This window comes from Octopus bimaculoides, chromosome 12 (genome assembly GCF_046866305.1).
Source record: "Octopus bimaculoides isolate indiv1 chromosome 12, ASM4686630v1, whole genome shotgun sequence".
Lineage (NCBI taxonomy): Eukaryota > Metazoa > Mollusca > Cephalopoda > Octopoda > Octopodidae > Octopus > Octopus bimaculoides.
Genome location: NC_142939.1, coordinates 25,601,483 through 25,614,571, shown reverse-complemented (window position 1 = coordinate 25,614,571; position 13,089 = coordinate 25,601,483).

Genomic DNA, 13,089 nt, shown 5'->3' with positions numbered 1-13,089 from the left:
GACTAAAGAAGGTCAAAGGTGTATATTACAAATGGTCGATCACCGTAAATAAGTGGGTGTTTTATGAAGTCAAGATGTGGCAGACCATAAGATGTTTCTTTTAAGTATGTGTTTATAATACGGTAATTTAGCATCTGTATAGCATAGCGGAAGAAAGGGTGGTTGGGGGGAAAATAGGAAAACAGAATGATAGTTGAGCGGAAATTACTATCACACTTGTTAAAATTGCCTGATTATTGAGGCACACCTTTCGTCGGCGTGCTGAAGGAAGTTTCAAGGAAATAAAGAGAAATAAAGAAATGAAGGAAAAGAGAATGCGAAAAATATGACATAGCGTGGTAATGAAAATATCATGCATAGGAAATCTCATCATGTGCCTGAGTGCTTCGAGAAACGGGCATGCTATCTCAGACATACTTAAAGTGCAAATTGAGTTCTATCTTTCTCGTCCATCTCCATCTCTATGTATGTTTGTGAGCATGTATTTATATACATACCTACATGCGCACACACTCACATATGTATGTACATATATGTATGTGTGTGAGTGTGTGTGAATGTATGTGCGCATGTGTACATGTTGCTGTTTAGTTTTCGTAGATTAGATATTTAAAAAATAAATGTATCATTCAATTAAACAGCCAACTCCCTGCTATATGGATCATCATTATCGCCTTCATCAACACCAACACCAAAACACTTTTCCTCTCTTCCACTTTTCTCTTTGTTCTTCTCTTCCTCCTCCTTTTTTCTCCTCCTTTTTCTCCTCCTTCTTGTTCTTTTTATTTTACCCCTCCTCTTCCTCCTCCTTCTCGACTTTCTTCTTCATTCTTCTTCTTCTTCTTCTCACCCGTTCCCCCACCTACACCACCACCACCACCACCTCCATCTTTTTCTCCTCGACCACCTCGTCCGTCTCGTCCTCCTCTTCTTTTTCTTTTTCTTCTTTTTCTTCTCCTTCTCCTCCTTCATCTTCTGTTTCTTCCTTTTCTTCATCATCATCTTCCTATTCTTCTTCTTCTCCTCCCCCGTCTGCACTAGCATCACCACCAGCACCCTTCTCCTCCCCTCCCTCCTCCTCATCCCCTCTCCCACCTCATCCCCATCCCCCCATCTCCCTCCCCTCCGCCCGTCCTCCCCTCCGCCCGTCCTCCCCTCCGCCCGTCCTCCCCTCCGCCCGTCCTCCCCTCCGCCCGTCCTCCCCTCCGCCCGTCCTCCCCTCCGCCCGTCCTCCCCTCCGCCCGTCCTCCCCTCCGCCCGTCCTCCCCTCCGCCCGTCCTCCCCTCCGCCCGTCTTCCCCTCCGCCCGTCCTCCCCTCCCCCTATGTCCCCGCCCCATCTCCTCCTCCTCCTCCTCCTCCTCCTCCTCCTCCTCCTTCTTCTTCTTCTTCTTCTTCTTCTTCTTCTTCTTCTTCTTCTTCTTCTTCTTCTTCTTCTTCTTCTTCTACGATGCTTAATACTAAAAATAGTAATTTTAAATTCTGTCACAAGTTTAGCAACTTCGGAGGTAGTCGTAAGTCTTACTACCCTGGCTCAAGTGCAGAACTAGTAGTTAGTTTACCGACCCGGAAACGATGAATGCCAAAGTCTACCTCGGTTGAATTTGAACTGTGGGCGCAAAGATGTCCAAAATACTGCAATGCATTTTGCCCAGCGTGCTTAACGATTTCTACTAACCAACCATCATCCCAGGGCTAAATATCTTATACAGCAGTAAGGCAACAAATCTCCATTTATGAGTTTGAGTGACTGGTTAGAAATAGTAAGGAGATATAGGCGCAGACGCGGCTGTGCGGTAAGAAGCTTGCTTCCCTACCACAGGATTCTGGGTTCAGTTCCAATGCATGATTCCTTGGGTAAGTATCTTCTTCGATAGCCTCGGGCCGACTAATTTGTGAATTGATTTGGTAGACGGAAACTGAAAGAAGCCCGTCGTATAATATACACGTGTATGTGTGCTTATGCGCTTGTTTCTTTCTGTGTCTGTCCCCCGCTATACAGCATCACTGCTTCACATTTGGTTTTGCTTTGTTTACGTCCCCGTAACTCTGCGGTTCGGCAAGAAAGACTGATAGAATAAGTAGTTGTCTTAAATAAGTACTAGGCTTAGAAAATAAGTCCTGCGATCGATTTCTTAGACTAATTCTTCTCAAGTGGTGCTCCAGCATGGCTGCATTCAAATGACTGAAACAAATAAAATAATAAAAGAATAAAAGAATAAAAGAATAAATTATCTCGAATACGATCATGGCCCCTTGAGAGAAGAAGGAGAATTTTTATATCTCTGGATGTACGTTGCTGGGAAAAACACGATATCGTCGCGGCATTTACCCCTAAGTCATTCTGATCAGGTCTGGCCGGGGACTGAACAACCATAGAGAGAATAGTTCCTAAGTATGCGAATAAAAAATTTCTTTGTACTTTAGCCAACAAAGTTAATAAAAGACATCCAACATCATGAAGACAGTAGCAGACTTCCTTCTTTCTTTTTGCGCGATATCACCATCATGTAATGACGTCTACCGACTCTTTGTTCTCTTAATAAGAGAATATCGTGTCGATGTTATTGTATTTTGTTCCCAAACACTGTCAAATACAGTTTGGTATATCATGATCTCATATAAGACATTGAATAGGATATTTCCTGTATATTTCTTTTCTAATTCATTGGTTTAATAATCGAACTTCCCGCGGTAATGGTTGTACTAAGTCAATGATGCTTGCAAATATAATGTATCTTCTTTGAGAGCGTTTATAGGTGTATAGGCTTGAATGTATGTGAGTACGTTCTTGTCTATGTATTATGACATGGGTGCCTGGCCATTTGCAGTTAAATCACGATGTGATATGGGAAAGGACAGAAGGAAGAGGTGTGGTAGATGGGTGGTGTGTATTTCTTTCAGTGTGTGTACGTACGAGTTTCTGTGTGTGTGTATGTCTGTGTATGTCTGTGTATGTATGTGTGTGCAGTATAAAGAATAGCAGATTTACATGGAACATCCGGCTTGGGAAAAAGTTAGATGTTTTAAATAATAGATATATTACTATCTATGGATTAGAGAAACAAAGATAGAATATTTTCTTAAGAAATGAAATATTAAGATCCTTCTACTGCTGCTACTGCTACTGCTATGTATACATCTTTTATCTTTTATCTTTGATTTGTATCAGTCATTACACAACGGCCATGCAGGGGTGCCGCCTTGAAGAAGTTTTAGTCGACTGAATCGACCCCAGGACTTTTTATTTTAAGTCTGGTACTTTTATATCGATCGCTTTTGCCAATGTGCTAAGTTACAGCGAATTAAACACGAAATTACTGGTTGTCAAGCGGTGGTGGGGGATAAACACATATACACACACATACATATATATATATGTATATATATATATATATATATATATATATATATATATATATATGTATGTATATATATATATATATATATATATATATATATATATATATATGTGTGTGTGTGTGTGTGTGTGTGTGTGTGTGTGTGTGTGTGTGTGTGTGTATAATTAAGTGGAGAAACTGCGATCTAAACGATAAATTACCTGCCTCTGGATACCTTCTATCAAAGACGGTACCCACACAAGTAATCTCCAGGGGTGCCTTCGGGTCTAACTATCCCCTGGTTGATTAGATACTTCAGACTACTCCTGAAATATTGAAGCAATTGTATACGATGGGCTTCTTTCAGTCTCCGTCTACCCGAGACTGTGGTAAAAGACAATAGCCCAAGGTGCAACGCAGTGGGACTGAATCCAGAAGCATTTGCTTGGGAAGCATGCACCTTTTCACATCCTTTTCAGATCCGAAAACTCCACCACCCTGCTGAATCACAGATCTGGAATTTTCAGCAGATGTAAACGTATGGATAAGGCCCATTTGGGAAATTGGAAAATACCACCCTATCAGGATTGAACAGCTGCACCATAGATTCTCTGGCTCTTTTCTTTTTCTCTTTTTTCATTTTCGTCTTTTTGGTGTTTTCAACATTCCACCTGTTACATTTACATTCTTCTCGCATTTTCTCGTATTTTCTCTTATTCTAGCGTCTTCCTTTGGCTTGCTGTGCCATGTCTGTAGAACCCGGGTTTTGTGTAAAGGCACCAGACGTACATTATTTACATTATTTACATTTGGCGGATATTTGTCCTCATGTTGTTTGTTGTTAACACAACGATTCGGCTGAGATACCCCCCAGCCTTCACCAGGTGTCTTGGGGAAAGTTCAAACCTGGGTATATGGCGTAGTGGTTAAGAGCGCGGGCTTCTAACCCCAAAATTCTGAGTTCGATTCCAAGCCGTGACCTGGATAATAATAATAATAATAATAATAATAATAATAATAATAATAATAATAATAATAATAATAATAATAATGATAATAATAATAATAATAATGATAATAATAATAATAATAATAATAAGAAGAAGAAGAAGACTACACCGGGGAAGTTTAACAAAGACTGCACCGGGGAAGTTTAACAAAGACTACACCGGGGAAGTTTAACAAAGACTACACCGGGGAAGTTTAACAGAAGACTACACCGGGGAAGTTTAACATAGACTACACCGGGGAAGTTTAACAGAAGACTACACCGGGGAAGTTTAACAGAAGACTACACCGGGGAAGTTTAACAGAAGACTACACCGGGGAAGTTTAACAGAAGACTACACCGGGGAAGTTTAACAGAAGACTACACCGGGGAAGTTTAACATGTGAGAACGATAAATCACTGCTCCGAAACTTATCCAAAAACATCGGAAATAAAGACATCGCATTGAGCCAAAAAATAGCTGACAAGGGGCTGGATTATATCCGAGTAAGTAATACTCATTGAAATTTATTTCTATCTTTCCAAATATAATGATGTATTTTAACTTGATACCTCCACTACCCGCACAGCGATCGTAAACACACGTGTTACATCAAAATCAAACCATCTTCGAACCCCAAAACACCATGTACAAACAAATTACAAACAGATTAAATAACACCGGTATTATTACACCCAAGAATAACAACCGAGAAGTGCGTACTGTAAGCTTGTTACGAAAAAAATACGAAGATCTGAACGTGCAAAACAATCTGACAACAGAAATAAACGAACCGGTACCCTACGAAAACGATGACCGTCAAAATAAAGGACCGGACGTTGTTCCTCATGTCCCGCAAACAAAACCAAAACGGCATAAATGGACACGTGAGGAATACATTTCGATACTATACGCCTATTTCACAGCAGTGCTCTACCCAAAAAACGAAAACACAACAACACATACATATAAAATATGGAAGAAAAATAATGTAAATATAGACCTCAATAAAACAATGAACCCTAACAAACTAGCTAACATAAGAAGATATATTCTAAAAGCAAAAAAAATATCAGAAATAGAAATAGAACAATTGAAAGGAAAAATACATCAGGAAAATCTAGATAGTAGTCACACAGCAATGCCAAATAATAATATAAACACTGAGATAGCAAAACACGAGGACAAACGTAACATTTCCGGCAAAAACGAAGTAAACAAAAAACAACAAACCCAGACCGTAGAGATGGATAATAGTGTACAAAAAGCACCAAACCAGAACACCACGGACAAACATATGAATGAAAAGGAAGGCAAAACAAATATAAAACCTGGAAATAACGAAGGGAAACCTAATAATTACGATACTATGAAAATGAAAATAACCAAAGAACTGAAAACCACAGATCTTAGAATGGACCACAGATTATATCTCCCAAAAATCAAAATAGACAATAAAACAACATCAATAATAAATAGCATAAACCTGGCCGTCACGGAACTAACAACCACAGAAACAACAGCCAATATCACTGAGTTAAATGACATAATATATGCGGCAGCCACTGCAGCCACAAAAGAAGCAGGATACTCACTCAAACCCATCCGAACAGGAGTTCTACCACCCAAACAGACCTTGTGGATAAATAACATCCAGAACAAAATTAAAAAAAAGAGAAAAGATTTATCGATTCTCAACGAAATTAGTAAACAATCAACACTACTAAGTAACAAGAAGAAAACAAAAATACTGTACAAATACAGCATTACAGAAAAAGATTTACCTGAGGCAAAAGAAAAACTAAAGCAAGACATCCTTGCCAAAGCACAAAGGATCCGCCGGTATGAGAAACGCCAACGTTTCTTTGAACAAAACAAACAGTTCAAATCCAACCCCAAAAAACTCTACCAAGAACTGGGTAAAAATAAAATAGACATTACTTCAGCACCAACAGCAGAAGAACTAGAGAAATTCTGGAAACAAATATGGTCGGTGAAGCAACAACCCCAGAAAAGGACCATTAAAACAACGAACTTAGCACCTGAGCAACTCTGGGCCCCTATAACAACTGAAGAGGTAACCCAGACACTGCAAAGACTAAGCAACTGGAAGGCACCTGGACACGACAAGATCCCCAATTTCTGGTTAAAACACCTGCCAGCAATGCATAAAAAGCTGGCAGAAAACTTTAACAACATACTCGCAGATCCAGAGACAATGCCTGAATGGCTCACAAAAGGGAAAACCATCTTAATCCCCAAATCCACGGAAACGGAGAAACCACAAAACTATAGACCTATAACCTGTCTCCCTACGATCTACAAAGCCTTTACTGCAATAATATCGCAGAGATTGAGTAAACACCTGGAAAATAACAACCTGTTTCCAGAAGGGCAGAAGGGATGCTGCAAGGGCTCATACGGCTGTAAAGATCAATTATTGATCAATAAAGCCATAACTGAAGACAGCCGCAGAAAGAAGAAAGGCCTCAGTATGGCCTGGGTGGACTACCAAAAGGCTTTCGACAGTGTTCCCCACACGTGGATTCTGGAAACACTAGCCATAAACAAGGTGGCACCAATTATCATAAAATACATAGAGCACTCAATGAACAAATGGCAGACAGTGCTACAGCTCCAAACAAAAGAGGGACTTGTGAAAACGAAAGCCATCCCCATTAGAAGAGGAATATTCCAGGGAGACACGCTCTCTCCACTCCTGTTCTGCCTGGCACTCACACCTTTAACCGAATTGCTAAATAGAACTGGATGCGGTAACAAATGCTATGGAAAAACAGTCAGCCACCTTCTATATATGGATGACCTAAAATTATATGCTAAAAACGACAAAGAGCTAGAAACACTACTACAGACAGTACACGGCTTTACCAAGGAAATAGACATGAAATTCGGATTAGAAAAATGTGCCAAAGCAACCCTGAAAAGAGGAAAATTAGTTAAAAGTAGCAATATAACACTAGATAAAGCCAATGAAATAAGAGAACTAGACGAAAGCCAACCATATAAGTATTTAGGAGTCAATGAACTAGATAGGATACAACATACACAAATGAAAGAAAAAATAAAGAAAGAGTACTATAGACGAGTTAGATCAATACTAAAAACAGAGCTCAATGCTAAAAACAAGATAATGGGTATCAACACTTTAGCTGTCCCAGTTATAAGCTACAGCTACAACATCCTTAACTGGACACTAAACGAACTATGTAAAATAGACAGGAAAACAAGAAAAATAATGACAGGATATAGGATGCACCACCCAAAATCTGACATAGAAAGGCTATATATACAACGCACAGAAGGTGGCAGGGGTCTTATACAGCTAGAAAACTATTATAAAATAACCACCATAGGACTGCAAAAATACCTACTCCAGAAGCAAGGGAAGCTAATACAAATAGCCACAAAACACGAGCAAAACAAAAAACTGTTTTCAGTATTTAAGGAAGCTGACAAATACAAACAAGAAATCAATCTACCTAACAAATACGAAGAAGAAGAAGAAGAAGAAACAACAAAAGCTATAAAACAAACGAAATCCCAACTAAAGCTAGAACAACAACGGACCATGATAAAACGATGGCAAGAAAAGCCCCTACATGGTAAATACTGGGCTAAACTAAATGCGAAACAAATAGACAGAGAAAAATCCCAGCAATGGCTGAGAAGCTCAGGACTCAAAGCAGAGACTGAAGGATTTTTAATTGCTGCACAAGACCAGAGCCTCCCCACCAGAAATTACCAAAAACACATAATGAAAAGAAATATAACAAGTAACTGTAGAATATGTGGAGATCGACAAGAAACAATAAATCATATTATCTCTGGCTGCCCAGTCCTGGCTAAGAAGGAATATATTCACAGACACGACAGAGCTGGGACCTATATACACTGGAAGCTATGCCAACACTATGGAATAACAACAGAAAAAAAAGATGGTATAAACACACGCCAGAAAAGGTCACAGAAAACGAGAAAGCAACCATACTCTGGGATATGCCAATACACACAGATAGAGAAATTAAGGCAAATAGACCAGATATAGTTGTCAAAGATCATGAAAGAAAAAAATGCTTTCTAATTGATGTATCAATACCAGCAGATGACAACGTTTCTCGAAAAGAAATGGAAAAACTTTCAAAATACAAAGACCTGGAAATAGAGATAACTCGAATGTGGAGTCTAAAAACAGAAACAATTCCTATCATAGTAGGTGCCTTAGGTATAATTAAAAAATACTCAGACAAATACATAACAAAAATACCAGGACTTACAAATATATGTAACATACAGAAAATCGCACTACTGGGTACTGCACACATTCTACGCAAAACACTTTCAATACAGTAAACATAAAAGCACCACAGCAAACCACAGCACATACCCAAGGCGCACAGAGCTGCGCTCGGTAGTGAAGTGAAAGCACGTTATAAAAATAAAACTACTGAACAATAATAATAATAATAATAATAATAATGATAATAATAATAATAATAATGATAATAATAATAATAATAATAATAATAATAATAATAATAATAATAATAATGATAATAATAATAATAATAATAATAATAATAATAATAATAATAATAATAATAATAATAATAATAATAATAATAATAAGGGAAGCTAATACAAATAGCCACAAAACACGAGCAAAACAAAAAACTGTTTTCAGTATTTAAGGAAGCTGACAAATACAAACAAGAAATCAATCTACCTAACAAATACGAAGAAGAAGAAGAAGAAGAAACAACAAAAGCTATAAAACAAATGAAATCCAAACTAAAGCTAGAACAACAACGGACCATGATAAAACGATGGCAAGAAAAGCCCCTACATGGTAAATACTGGGCTAAACTAAATGCGAAAGAAATAGACAGAGAAAAATCCCAGCAATGGCTGAGAAGCTCAGGACTCAAAGCAGAGACTGAAGGATTTTTAATTGCTGCACAAGACCAGAGCCTCCCCACCAGAAATTACCAAAAACACATAATGAAAAGAATATAACAAGTAACTGTAGAATATGTGGAGATCGACAAGAAACAATAAATCATATTATCTCTGGCTGCCCAGTCCTGGCTAAGAAGGAATATATTCACAGACACGACAGAGCTGGGACCTATATACACTGGAAGCTATGCCAACACTATGGAATAACAACAGAAAAAAGATGGTATAAACACACGCCAGAAAAGGTCACAGAAAACGAGAAAGCAACCATACTCTGGGATATGCCAATACACACAGATAGAGAAATTGAGGCAAATAGACCAGATATAGTTGTCAAAGATCATGAAGGAAAAAAATGCTTTCTAATTGATGTATCAATACCAGCAGATGACAACGTTTCTCGAAAAGAAATGGAAAAACTTTCAAAATACAAAGACCTGGAAATAGAGATAACTCGAATGTGGAGTCTAAAAACAGAAACAATTCCTATCATAGTAGGTGCCTTAGGTATAATTAAAAAATACTCAGACAAATACATAACAAAAATACCAGGACTTACAAATATATGTAACATACAGAAAATTGCACTACTGGGTACTGCACACATTCTACGCAAAACACTTTCAATACAGTAAACATAAAAGCACCACAGCAAACCACAGCACATATCCAAGGCGCACATAGCTGCGCTCGGTAGTGAAGTGAAAGCACGTTATAAAAATAAAACTACTGAACAATAATAATAATAATAATATCATCGAAAAATATCATAGGAATGAGAACCCTGGTTCGAAATTTTCTCAAGACACCTGATGAAGGCTGGAGGGTATATTAGCCGAAAGGTTGAAGTTTACAACAAACAAGATGAAGAGAAAAATCCGTCATATTTAAAATAACGTACATAATTCCTCATCTCTTAAATAAAGAACTGTGGCACCAGACATGTTATAAAATGCTGTTTGAGTTGTTTTTATCACATGAAACTTTTAGTAGCTCATAAAAATATATACTGTGATTTTTAAATAATAGTTATACGTATATACATACATACTTATAAACAAATATATATGCGCGCGCGCGTGTGTATGCATATATAGATATATCGATAGATAGATATAGATATATATCTACAGAAACACATGAAATGATTTGTACCTATCCATGTGGGTACATATGTGAAGGCATGCATCTTAGATAATAGATAATCGGGTATGCATTCTTGGTTTCAATTTCTCGAAAAGGTGGTGTCATGAATGCATACCTTTTCACTCTGATATTGCCTATTAACAAATATATATACACGCGCGCGCGTGTGTATGCATATATAGATATATCGATAGATAGATATAGATATATATCTACAGAAACACATAAAATGATTTGTACCTATCCATGTGGGTACATATGTGAAGGCATGCATCTTAGATAATAGATAATCGGGTATGCATTCTTGGTTTCAATTTCTCGAAAAGGTGGTGTCATGAATGCATCCCTTTTCACTCTGATATTGCCTATTAACAAATATATATGCACGCGCGCGCGTGTGTATGCATATATAGATATATCGATAGATAGATATAGATATATATCTACAGAAACACATAAAATGATTTGTACCTATCCATGTGGGTACATATGTGAAGGCATGCATCTTAGATAATAGATAATCGGGTATGCATTCTTGGTTTCAATTTCTCGAAAAGGTGGTGTCATGAATGCATACCTTTTCACTCTGATATTGCCTACTCGGCTGAAATAAGTATCACCGACAAACAGCCCACCTTTCCTTTATCTTTCATATTCAATGTTTTTTTTATTGTTAAAAAAAAAAATACTGAGAATCATGTTGCAACAATATAGGCATCTCAAACTATTAGCAAAAATGTGGTACAATCGAACATGTCATATGATCGTTATCGAGTGACGGCTAAGATTTCGTACATACATACATACATACATACATACATACATACATACATAGGTACATACATACATGAGCGGCATGGGCTACTCGATCTGAAGAATATTCTAACTTGTCCCCACATTGCAAAGTGTTGTGCTGTTCACCTTTATATGACGTTAGAAGTCTATATATTAAATTGTACTGAATATGAAATTATGGATATTTGCATTTTAAGGGTGAAATGAAATTAAGCATGGCACCTCTTGCAGAAACGCCAGGTTCCCGCAACTAGTACAATTACTGCCTGAAGATTTCTTAGAGCAATTTCGGCGCAGCATACGCCGAAAACTTTCTTACAATCTCTTCAATACCAATTCATTTCGTACCACATTACTTATTAAGGAATTTGTATGTCGGAATATAAAAAAGATCTCTAATAATTTTAGAGATTTAGATGATTAGACAATTTCCACGGCGATCAAGTCTGTTGAGGTGTTACTTCGATGAAATATGGGACCAGTTTAATTCCTGGGTAACGAATAAAACTACTTACCATATAACTGCAGGCATTTTCCCTATATCAGAAATCCTTAACAAATAGATTACTAATTGCTTAACATGAAAAAAAATTGTAAATAACATTCAATTCAAGATCCCATTACACCTAATTAATTACGGTAAAACAATGTTTCATCGCCGGAATTATTCTTTTAATTACTTATCCTAATGATAACGAAGGAAATGTCTTATTATTAAAATTCTTTTGGCTGTATAGATTTTAAGTATAACATTAGACATTTTCGTTTGAATTTTTCATGCTGCAGACGTCTCTGTTTAATTTCCTCATAGACATTCTTGAAATAGTTAGAATGATGCAAATTGAATATATCTGCCTTTCACCTGCCGTTAAAATATTTTCATATCTGAGAGTCAGACCTACAGACATATATATTCGCAAATACATGCATACATTTATTTATATACTGTATGTACGCATGTATGGATATATGTATTTGTATATATATATACATACATACATACATACATATATATATATTCGTGTATGTTTATACACACACACACACACACACACACACACACACACACACACACACACACACACACACACACATATATATATATATATATATATATATATATATATATATATATATATACATGTCACATAAAGGCAGGTGGTCAGAGAATTATTACTAAGTAGTAAAAGCAGTCTGCTACTGTGTTTGTAGTCGAACAATAAATTGTAAAGATCCGTGTTTGCCTGACACCAAATATAAAATATATTGTTCATCATTAAACATTGAAGCTAAATTGCATAGCAGAAGTAAAACTGGCTTTTCTATGGTTTCATTCTTTGATTCTCTCCCCTGAATCTATGTTAATAAAATGGCATCTTTTAAACTATTTTGAAACAAAAATGATTCGCTATTTCGATATACTTCTATTCGGTCGTTAGTTTTCATCGAACAATGCGAGTGCAGTAGCTTCAAGGAGATAGATAATGTGAATTTACAATTTTACTGATATGGCGTTCTAAAAAGAATGTTTTATCGCTGCTCAATAAAATGATGCAACACGAGACAATTGTATACACGTAGAATAAGTATGTATGTATGATTGTATGTATCTAAGCATTTACATATCTTTATATATATATATATATTATATACATATATTTCCTTCTACTATAGTATATATACATATATACATATATATATATGTAAATGTCTTGGGCCCTTTTACCCAATAAAACATATTACAATTATCATCATCATCATCATCATCATCATTATCGTCACTGTCGTCAGCATCATTGTCATTAATATTACTATTATTAAGGCGGCGAGCTGGCAGAATCGT